General features: G+C 41.4%; 1 protein-coding gene across 2 annotated transcripts in view; it reads left to right on the top strand.

The window, feature by feature from the left end:
• Positions 1 to 758: 758 nt before the first annotated feature.
• TTBK2 (tau tubulin kinase 2) overlaps positions 759 to 11,497 on the top strand; it is an 80,962-nt gene continuing 70,223 nt past the window's right edge. Inside the window, exon 1 of one of the 2 annotated variants that reach the window (XM_088167012.1) lies at positions 759 to 843. The gene's annotated coding sequence lies outside the window, so the exon portion shown is untranslated. Of the gene's footprint in view, positions 844 to 1,541; positions 1,677 to 11,497 lie in introns of those variants that run through there. The other variant, XM_014869294.2, reaches the window with a different exon arrangement.

Raw genomic sequence — 11,497 nt, 5'->3', positions numbered from 1 at the left:
CTCAGCCCTCTCGCCCCACCCGCGGCCGGGCAGCGCCCTGCGCCCATCAGGCCCCGGGCAGCCCGCCTGGGTGCGGACAGCGCGGCCGAGCCCCGGCTGCTGAGGCGGAGGCGGGCACCGCAGCGAAGATCCAGCTTCCCGCCGGCAGCGGCCCTGCGGCGGCGAGAGCTCAGGGCCAGGGCCAGCGCCAGCCCCCGCACGGACACTGCCCCTCGGAAGCTGGTCGGGAATGGGAACTCCGGCGCCCATCCCGCGGCTCGGCCCTGGGGCTGCGCGGGGGCGGCCGCGGCTGTACCGGCGCTCGCCGGCTCAACCAACCCCGCACTGCACAGCGCAGCGTCCAGGTGTGCCCGCCCCCGGGGCACGGATTGACCGCGTTGAGAGCCAATCGTCCTTGAGGAATTGCCGCAGCTGCCCAATCACCGCTCCGGAAATGGGATGTGGGCGGTGCCCCGGGGGACAGCGGGCTCGGTGGCGCCGCGGCCGAGGAAGGGCGAGCGCGGAGGCGGCGGCGCGGGCGACCGCGGCCGGGCTCCGGCCGGCACTGCCGCAGGGATGGCGGCGGCCTCGGCGAGGGGCTCAACCCCCGTGGGGAGCGCTGCGAGCCGCCCCGTGACCCGCTGAGCGCCCTCCGCCTGCGCGCTGCCGTTACCCCTCCCCGCGGGCCGGCCCGGCTCTGCAGTCGCCATAGAGACCGCGCCGCACGCCATGGGGCGGAGGCTGGGCCGGGGGGCGCCGCTGTAGCCCCCGCCCCACGCCGCGCACACCATCCCCTGGGGGGCCGGGGGCGCCGCCGGGACTCGCTGTGCCGCCCGAGGAGCCGCCGCCTCGGCCGCGTTCCAGGTGAGGATTCGCGGTGCTGCGCCGCTGCCGCCGCCGTTACCCGCGCCCCGTCCCCGGGGGCGCTCCGGCCGCCTCGGCGGGGCGCGGCCCGCGGGCTCCGGCGGCCGCCGGCCCGGCCCCAGCGGCTGCTGCGTGGGAGCCGCGTCGCGGTTCCTGTCCCCGCGGGAGAGGGAGTTTGCTGGGAGCGGGAGCTTCAGGGGCCACGGCCCGCCCCGGGAAGGGCTTATTCCAGTGGGGCAGGATGGGGCGATCCCCTCCGTGGAGTTGAGGTCGGCAGGTCTGGCGGGCTCCAGCAGCAGTCACTGCTGCCCCGGCCTCTACGGAGAACTCAGATTTATAGGCACGAGATTTTTTTTTTTGTCTTTTTTTTTTTTTTTTTTTTTTTTTTTTTTGTCCCTCCCACTTGCTGCCAGAAAGCAAATGGTACAAAAATTTACGTGTTCTGTTTTAAAATAGCTGCGTCTATGTTTCCAGCTCTGGGTTGTGGCATGCGTGTGACGGCTGCTGTGTGGGCACGGCTGGATGGGAAGCGGGCTGTCTGTCGCCTGGCGCTCTGAGTGCTGGAGCCATTAGCGGCACTTGCATCGATCCGTGCATACAGATACGCCCGGCTAGGCCGCGGGTGCGCGCACCACGGCGCCGGCGAGCGCACAAACTGCGCGTGGAACGGCGTTAGAAATGCGTTATTGCACCTACTTTTAGCTTTGCCGAGAGCAAGTGGGAAAGCGCCGCGTTCCCAAGTCTACAGATGATCTCTGGAGCTGCAGCGGCATCCCTAGGCTCCTGTTGTCACTCTAGAGCAAAAGCAATGAGAGGACAAAGCTCGCGACGAGGTTTGTAACCTCTGGCGTGAGCCAGAGCAATTGGAAACAACTGCTGGTGTGAGTGGGGGTGGGAGTGCAAATAATGATAATATTGATGTATTATCGTGGGGGCGGAGGGAGATGGACACAAAGGAATGACCCCGGAGTATACCGCAGCCTTTTGAGAACCTTCTACCGTATTTATAATGAAGCTGGAAAGGGCTATAGAAAATGAGTTATAAAATAGCCCGTTATGGCTTTCTTAGTTAGACTATGTGCAGAACCAGTGTAATTTCAGATTAAATGTTCTGAATTAGTAAACTGTATTGCCGGAATATTGAGAGCCTTAAAATAAATCATACTCTATTTATTCAAGTATCTTGTTAGCCTTAAAGCGTGTGGTTAGTTTCCGTGTTGTGGTTCTGGAAAAAGTTAGTAGATTTTAAAAATGCGTTCTGTGTAGTTAATGCCATGCCTCTGTTGAACACATGCTAGCTATGCTTGTAGGTATTTTAGTTCATTTTAGGTGAGAAAACAAAAGCCTAGGACTTATTTTGCTGCTCTTGTTTGATTTTGGTAATGTTTTTTGAAGTCTTAATTATATGAATTCATGATACAAAGATGCCCAACATTTTTATTTTGTGTTTATATTCTCCTGAATACTTTCTCGATGATGATTAATTTGCTTTACAGAGCGAATTATGTTTAGCAAAGTAGTAGAACTTTCTTGACTTGTTAAACCAGAGGTATACTTGTTAACATTTGTTTGGCCTGTCAGTGAAATTATTTATAGGGAAGATTGCCTGCAATAGTACGAGTAGTCATTTGTCAAAAGTTATTTTGAAAACAGTGCATCAAGATACAGTTTAAAAAAATGTAAAGATGGAATCAATTATCCCTAAAAAATACTTTATTCTTCTCTAATATATTCCTGATGTACCATTATTTACTTGGAGCTCAGCATCTTTTTAAACTTCCTATTTGGGGAGGATGAGGTTAGAATGAGAAGAACAAATTGAGCGACTGGAATATCGTGACGTTGCTTATGTTTAGTGTAGTCGCTGTGCTGCTGCTGCATACTGCAGGCCCTGACACTTCGAACATCACAAACTCCAGAGAGGCTTTTCCCAATGTGGCTGATTTTATCAGGGAGATTTTTGAGTACGACAGAAGAGTGATGTGAGTGGGTTTTTTCCTTGTTCAAAACCGGCTTCTGAATGATCAGTTTCTACCAGTGCTAGATGTTTGTGTAGAGAAGGTTAAGCATTTGTTTAGTGTGTGAAGTTGCAGTGTATGATATATTAATATACTACTGTGTTTTCTGTTTTTGTAAGGGCTTGTTTATCAAGTAGGAATGAATTGGTACTTTACAAAGGAGATTGACAGTTTTTGTGTATTCCTGTGTCTTGCCTGGTCTGTTTCTTTTTCTCTGGGGAAGCACTACACAAAGCCTTTGTGTTAGGCTGCAGGGGAGGAGAAACAGCTGCCTTTTCAGTACAAGACACCAGGACACAGGGATGTGTTGTGGTGCTTGGATCAGCCGCTATCCTTCCTCCCTCGTTCTGTGAAAACACTCTCACCTCAAGAAACCTGAGTGTCCTTTGACTCATCTCACAGAGCAGCGTGTTGTGCCATGGATCCAGCAGATCAGTCTGAAGGGACAATTGTTAAAGTATTGGAGGGCAAGAATTAAAACATGCAAAATCGCCAAAATACGAGGTTTATCTTAAGGAATTCAAGAACTACAGATCACGTGTGTTTAAAATTTTCTTGTTATGAACTTGACTTCTTGTTCAGGATTAGGGTGAAAGAAACTTTTTCAAATCTTTTGCTTGGCTTTTTTTTTTTTTTTTTTCCCTGCTTAAGAGTGTAGTATCGAGGGTACTTAAGTGGGAATTAAACATTTTAATTTTTAGAAGTGGAAATAAAACCATTTCAGTTGTATAAGTGAGTACAGCTAAATGGAGCAGTTTCATTTTTCTGCTTTCCATGCACAAGTAGAGTGCTTTAATGCTTGTACTGTATTCTCAGTCATGCAGTAGCAGAATAAAAGTTGACTTCACTCTTTATGTTAGAAATATTGAGTACTGTCTAATGTGGATTTTAGTAACTATATCTTTTATATTCTTTCATAATAACTTCTTTGAAAAATATCATCTTGTCTTTTACTTGTCCTTTGCACCTTTATTTATTTATTAAAATTTTAGAGTCAGAATACTCCCCTTTCTTGCTTCAGTGCTAGGTGTTTAGTAGTGTGCTTTTGGGGGAATCTAGTAACTTGGATTTTTTTTCAAGCTGCTTATGAAATTGAGATGCCATTCTTAGCCATGTGAATTTATAGTCTGTATTTCTCTGTATGAGTTTATAGGTCACTAGTCTTGAAACCTAAGTAGTAGAAAATTCAAGCAATAAAATCTGGCCTTCTGACACTTCACCTCTCAATCTGGTTGAAAATTCTTTTCCCATTTTTGAGGTGTTGTATAAGTTATAACTTTTGATCAGTTATTTTTCAATTAATGGAGATTAATCTTGGAAAACTTGAGAAGGTTTTTTTGGGGAGAAGGGGAAGATTTAATTTGAGAGGAGTGAGGAAAGGAGGGCAAATTGAGAAACTGAAGAAGTCTTGAGTATTTTTAACAAAACTATTTTGTTAAAAATTTAAAAATATTTTCATTGCTGCGTTCAGGCATGTTTTTCTGTGGCTCTTGTCCTGTGTGTTTGAGAACTTTTCATCACAGAATTGCGTCACTCAAATGTTATTTCATGCTGTTGCTTTTTGTCTGAAGAGATTAATCAGGTATTGAGAATTGCACTGATGAGGAACTCTATCCACTAATTCTTCCTTTTCGAGCAATGTATGTATGTAGCTTAGGCTTGCATTTCAGGGTGAGTAGTACTTGGAAGAGTTCTTTCATGGATGAAGTTTGCCAGATCACTGATGGTATTGATGAGGAGAGTAATTTTCTTTCCAGTACTAAGCTGTCTGGTATATAAGGGAAGAGTAAACCATGCTGAATTTACTCTGAGAGCTTGTAGAATATGTCAAGTCTCTTGAATATGTAGCCATATATTTCTATCTGGGTGTTGCAAAAGGATTTGCTACTTGTTGCAGAGACAGGTTACTGTGTGGGGCTCACATGTGGAAGAAGGTAAAGAAACAGGTTTTGTGTCATTGGGGCCTGTTTGTATAGAAATAATTTTATTATGTTTTTGATACACTGCTCTCACCGCTGAAGTGATACAAAATGTGTTCCACTAGACTCATCGGCAACTAGGAGAGACCTTGCCTTTCAGAGCTTGTGTCTTTTTAGTAGTTGGGAATTGTCTTCTGTCAACAGCTGCTTATTGATTCTGAGAGGGGTTTCCTTCTGCTCTGTCACTTCCCAGATAATTCTCAGATAGTGTTTGCTGCTTCTGTCACGCTCTGTCTCAGGGTACTAACGTTCTGTGAGGTTTTAACAACACTTATTTGATACAATGTTGTTCAACATAGTAAGAATTAGATTGCTTGGTTACGTGGTGTATCAGCAGGATATGTCTTGTCGCTGTCAAGTTTACTTGTTGCCATAGTAATGCTTCAAGTGCCACTCGTAGCAAGCAGTGTGACTTGTGAGCGTGTATGACTCTAGCTTTGCAGTGTTAAGAACTAAAAAAAAGGGAGGCAGTGATCTGTAAATAGGATATATTTTTCAGCATCAAACTGGTGTCTTTTAAGAATGTATTTGTATTCTTGAGTTACATGCTGCCTTGAAATAATTATTTTCTTGTCTTTCAATTTACCAGCATTTTGAGCTTAAAATAGATCTAGAATGGGCATTATCAACTGATAGAAAATTTATCAGACAAAGAATGACTGTGCTATTCCTTGAGTTTGATTGAATTGAATGGCCTGTTCATATGTGATGCTTTGATTTTTCATCTGCAGTAGTCTATAAATAAAATCAAAGTATAATACCCTAAGTCAAGTCAGCCTGGAACAAACTGTCATGTTTTACTCAGAGAGCTGAAGGAAAGGATATGACATTGGATCACTGTTCTTTTTGTATGTGACGTTTTGTGCTTTTTCATTAAGACCTAGAGATTATTGTGATAATCATGATGTTTTGGGTGAAATTACAGTTTTGAGCAAGGCAGTGTATCCAGTGAGGAAACCTGTTGAATGATTCATCTGGTTAGAGAAAAATCTTGAAAGAATCACAGGGTAGATTAGTATGAAAAAAGGATTGACTGGTCTTGTGGGAGCAACGTGCTACCTAACCCGGTCAGGTCTTGTCTTCACCAGCCAAGAACTAAGAAATTGATGCTGAAGCTGAGGAGCAAACCATGACCCTCCCACAGTAAAGGAGAAGTGTGCAGAAAGGAAGCTCTGTTATTGACTATCTGCTGATAGTTGTTATTTATTTATGGATGTACATAGATATAAGAATATTTTTCACCTGTTAGCTCCTGTAGATGAAATTGCGCATTATTGTTAAACCAGTCTAACAGTTGGCTGCTGTTTTTAAGTGGAAAATGATGTTCTGTGCCTGAGCCTTTTCTAGTGCCCATTGATCTCTGAGCTACACTGAGTCAATTCACTAACTTGGCAGAGAATAATTGTATAAAGGGAGTTGTTTGTATTGTTTTTTGGCTGTTATATGTTTGTAACTCTTGCTGGGTCATGCTGTTATGTGCAACTTCACCCTGAACACATAGCTGAGATAGTCATAACCGGATCCTTCATTTACTGTAGCCCGTGTGCTTAGCTGACAGGTTTTCCTGCCTGTTGTCAGTTCAGGGAGGACACAAGAGAAAGAGGAACATTTTGTGTCAAAGGATGCTTTGAGGCGATGGTGCACTTTCTTTGTTAATTTGAAGGCAATTTGGGCATGATGCTAATTTCAGGCTGGACATTTCCTCCTGTTGTTCTGATATATTTCATTAATTTTGAGCCTAGGATACCTCAGTCACGTGGCAGTGCTTCTGTATGTATCTTTCCTTGATCAGCCAATTTTCCCCTTGTAATCAGGGAGCAGCTGTACTTTGTCTGGATTGTTGGAACTGGCAGTTAATACTTCAATTCTATTGTGAGGCCCTGCATGTAATGCTCACTGAAATATTTCTTTTTCCTGGAGTAAAGGTTTGGACAGAATTGATTTATGGTCTGAATCAGGACTGTGGCTAACATTTGAGTAGCCATGCAGTAGATGTTTGGTGTTGCTCATATTTGGTGTTGACATATTATAAAGTACTTCTATATTCCTTACTCTGAAACACATCAAAGTTGAATCTTGGTCTTAATAAATAATAATGAAGTTATCACTGCTCTTAACTGTATTATTTCTATTCTAGCTTCTGGTATTACTAAAAAAATCCCCGACTCTACACAGATTTCACCCATATAATTGAATGTTTCCTGTTTCTCAGTAGAAATTTCATAACCCTGCTTGTCATATGATTGTGTATACACATTATGCTCTTATAGAGTAGAAATTAGTTGTTGTTTAAATAATAATTTCAAAATGCGGAAGTATCTTACCACAGGTTAGAACTGAATATGCTCCAAGCAAATGTAATGACTGTTGCTGTTTAAAAAAAAAAAAAAGGAAAATACAACTTGTGTTGATAGAATTGTATTTCCTTTATGTAAATTCTAGAAATTAGAGAATGCTGTTATTAATGTAGGGTCATTACACTTTGCCACTATGATGTGATGTGTAACTGTTTCCATATCTACAAAATTAAATCATCTCTCAATCAATCTGAAGTAAAACTAGTTTTAGACAAATTATTTCTATAGATCAAGTGTATGAACATTCAAAATATACAAATATGGCAGGTTATAGGTCAACAATACAATCAGGATTGTTTTTGTAGCCCGGGATTTAATTTGGAGAGATTTGAAATTGAATGTCTTAATTTACATACAGACAATATTTCCTAAAACATGTAACACTGTTATGCAAGGGTTTTTATTATTTAAGTAAGGGATAAAATGAAAGCCTATAAAGATTTCTGAGAAACTTTGCTCTTTTGTTTTTAGGAATAATTGTACATTTGTTTGGAAGATAGTTAAAATCTGATCTTGCATGGTTCACTCTTCTGATGTGTAGGAAATTATAATTTTTGAGAGTCTCTTGACCCACATGTTTGTAATACATAAACTTACTGATTTTCATGCCTCATCATTCTGCCATGTGTTTTTTTTTTCCCCCCAACTGATCCCTGGAATGTTTCTTCTGAACTTAAGACAGTCCCAGCAAACTAAATATGCCTAGGATAATTGTATTTTCATAATGAAATATGCCTGTATAATTAACTTTCAAAGACAAAAGCCTCGTCACTTATCTCAATTTGACTGTGTGAAGACCAAGGGAATTGTGATTACTGAGGCTAACTTTGTGTAAAACCAGCTTCCCTAGGACTTCCCTGAATTGTGTGCTAGCAGTAGTTGAGTAAGAGCATATAGTGTAGAAAATCATTGTGTTGTCTTTTAAGAATTTTGTCAGTAATGAGGGATCCACTGAAAGAGTAAATGAAGGATTCTATTAGTATTTTAATTAATGAAAATTAAAGATCTTGGAGGTATTTATATGTGTTTAAGGAATCTAAAGATTCAACCTTTTACTTGTATGATTTGTGTGTCAGAATGAAGATCTTTTTCAATTTCCTTGACTAAAGCAATTTCTATTAGATAATCTGAAGGAAATGAACTTCATATTTTTGAACATCAGACCTGGATATAATATTCTAGCAGCAATCCTACAATGAGCAGCTGGAGAGGTATTATGATCTCTCTTAGTATTTTTTTGCCTATTCATCCATAGTTGTCATAACTTTAATACTCCAGCAAATGCATATATCAGAAGTGATGGATTACTGCATCTTGTTAGGTGATGCTTCTGTTTATTCTTTGGTACTTGATGGATAATGTCTTCTTGTAGCTTGTCTGTAATTTGATTGCCATCTGTGTAACCTGTTGATGCCATTTGTCCTTTACCACTTTCTGATCTCAGTATCAACAAAAATTTCAGTATTAACTAAGAAATTGTTTCCTGTGGGAGTAATTAGAGAGATATTTGTTCAGTTAACTTATATTTTGTGACCTATTACTTAATGTATGATTGATTGATTTTCTGGAAGAAAGAGGCTCTACTGTGTGATATAAACTTAGATGTCTTACAGAAGTATAAGTGCCAAAATAACTATTATCCTTATAGGCCAAACTTGTAATGACGTAGTAAAACGTTTGATAGGAAGGAGAACTTAATTGAATGGCCGTAGTTATTGTGTCCTCCTTTAGGTCATTATTAGTCAAGTCCCCTTATTTGTATGGAATTGACGTCGAGCTGATGGCCCATAGTCACAAAAGTAGCTTCATTTATCCTTTCCAAACTTTAACATCAGTGATCTTTTGGAGTGTTGTATGTTGCAGGAACCTTGAAATCAGAGATCTCCTTGAAAATTCCTGTTAAGATACAAGTAAATGCGTCCTTCTGCACCGGTCTGAGCTAGTAGCATGTCACTGTCTTTGTGGCGGACCGTGGCGGGGCTCGGGACCGTGCCGTGCCGGGCTGGCCCCGCTCGGTGCCCGGAGCTGGCCAGGGTGCTGAGCCCCCGGCTGGGCTGCCCGGAGCCGCCCTGGCAGCCGGCAGCCATTCATTCACTCCTTTGCTTCTCTGCTAAAAGAGGGCTGCCGCTGACAGGGGCGTCTCGTTTTCTCCTATCGCTGTATCCTGGCACTTGCACAGATAAGCTCTGTGCTTTTGCTACTTAGATCAGAAAAAAAACCTCTACTGTGAAAGTTTTCCCTGAGTCACAGCTTCTGGCTTTTTAACGTCTCCAGTCATGCTAAACTCGTCATCAGGGCTAGATTCTTTGCTGTCCGAATGATACCAAATGCACCTATACAATGCCCAAGCCAATGCACTTCTATAAGTGATCACTGTGCATTACAGTGAATTTTCAGACAGTGTATAAAAGGCAAGAAACATTATTTTACCTGTAGCTTAACAATTTTCACAAAGCACCTCAAGAGAATCCTATAAAACAGCCTCCAAAGATGAATTTGGAAAGTAACACTTAACACCTATAGACAACTTCCTGCTTATTGGAGGTATTAGTTTCATTTTTTCCTTCATGACCCACAAATTCCTGTGTCCCGTCTTTTTGTCCACACCACTTCGTTTTTTAATATTGTAAAGATGATCAGTGATAGCACTAGTTTAAATTATTATTATTAAACATACCCCTCTCTCATTACTTTAGTAATTCACTTAAAAAAAATATCATACTCATTTGGTAAGTGTTAGGCCATATTCATTTGAATCTATATGTAGCTAGATTGCCAAATTTGCTGCCATTTTTTTGTAAGTATTTATGGTGGAAGACATGAATCCTCATTGATACAATCACGAAGTTCTGTTATTTCTGTAAAAAATATACACAGTGTACATGGAATAGATATGTAAATGATGTAAACATGTGTATATCATAAAAACACATATATGTGTAATGTATATATATAGATATGTATTAAAAAGTGTGTTGTGTCATATTCTTTACAAAAAAGTATGTTAGCATAGCAGTGTTATAAAGAATACTATTGTTTCTGATTCCCTGAACTAATTTTTGCTTTGATGCAGTTATACCTGAGAATCTTGAACAGAGCAAAAGCTCTTTGATGGCCACCTCAGCAATTATGAGGAAGTAGAAACAAGAAATATGAGAGAAGCATGAAGGTGTTTGAACATCTATCATCTTCCTCCTTCTCCCTTTTTCCCATTTAATTCCTTTTTCTCAGGCCCTTTCTGGTGAGAGGTTTGGATGCCCTTCAGCTGTGCAGCCTGCATGGCTCTCGGGCAAGAGCTGGGATTTCTTGACATGGCTGCTGTACTGTGTAGCTTGAAGTGAAAAGGCTTGAGCAGAGTGTCAGAACTGAAACATAAGGGAACCTGGAGGAGGCAGCTGTAGATGTATAAAAGGCAAAAATAGAGGATTTGTTTATTTATTTAGGTTTCACGTGTGTGAATTGTGTGTTATAGTGTAAACATGGTGACAGGAAGTAATTTCCATGGATTGTGTTTTTTAAAATCCTTGTCATGTTTTGAAAAACTTGCTTCATTTCTCATGCATCACCATATGTGTGGCAATTTTAGTTCAGACACACACAAAAAGAAATCTCTAGCTAGTTGGTTGAACTATTTTAATATTTTGAGAGTATGACTATTGCTCTATCCATGAGTGCTTCTTTCTCTTAGAAGTAAATGTAAGCCTCTCTCATGCTTTTGTTTTTAAAATTTTCAGCTTTAAAATTATTACTGAACAATTGTTAGTGGTTATTGAAATCTTATTTACTAGCTGCCAGACTGAAGCAAAGCTATTGGATGGAAGCAAATAAAAACACTTTTTGCAATTCAATACTGCAGCCATCAACACTTAAATAAAACTTCTGGAAATGCACCTGAAACTTGAATCTCTTCTCTTGTTCCCATCACCAGCTACCAGCTCAACAAAATTTCCAGGAACAGATTGTCCTTTTGTCAGTCTTGACAACTGATAGTGACCAACAAATGGATTAAAAAGCATAATTTTGCCCTGTTTTTTTCTTCATATGAAGGGTCTTGTATGATTTTAAATATTTAATGATGTGGTAAAAGCCTAATCCCCTTGGGGAAGGAGATTCTATGTCACTAAAAGTGTGTGATCACTTCTCTGGCAAACATTGTAGAAATTTTTTGTAGAATTCTTTCTTATATGCAAGTAGTGTCATATCATAAGTATGTGCTGAATGAAATTAGGGAAAAAAAAGCCTTAATCCAGAAGAAAGCAAGCTTCCATAGTATTGGATGTAGTCAGGCTTTGCCTCTAAA

This window comes from Sturnus vulgaris, chromosome 6 (assembly GCF_052056855.1).
Source record: "Sturnus vulgaris isolate bStuVul1 chromosome 6, bStuVul1.hap1, whole genome shotgun sequence".
In the NCBI taxonomy this organism is placed as follows: Eukaryota; Metazoa; Chordata; class Aves; order Passeriformes; family Sturnidae; genus Sturnus; species Sturnus vulgaris.
Note: the sequence above shows the minus strand (reverse complement) of the source record. Positions and strands in the feature narration are given on the sequence as shown.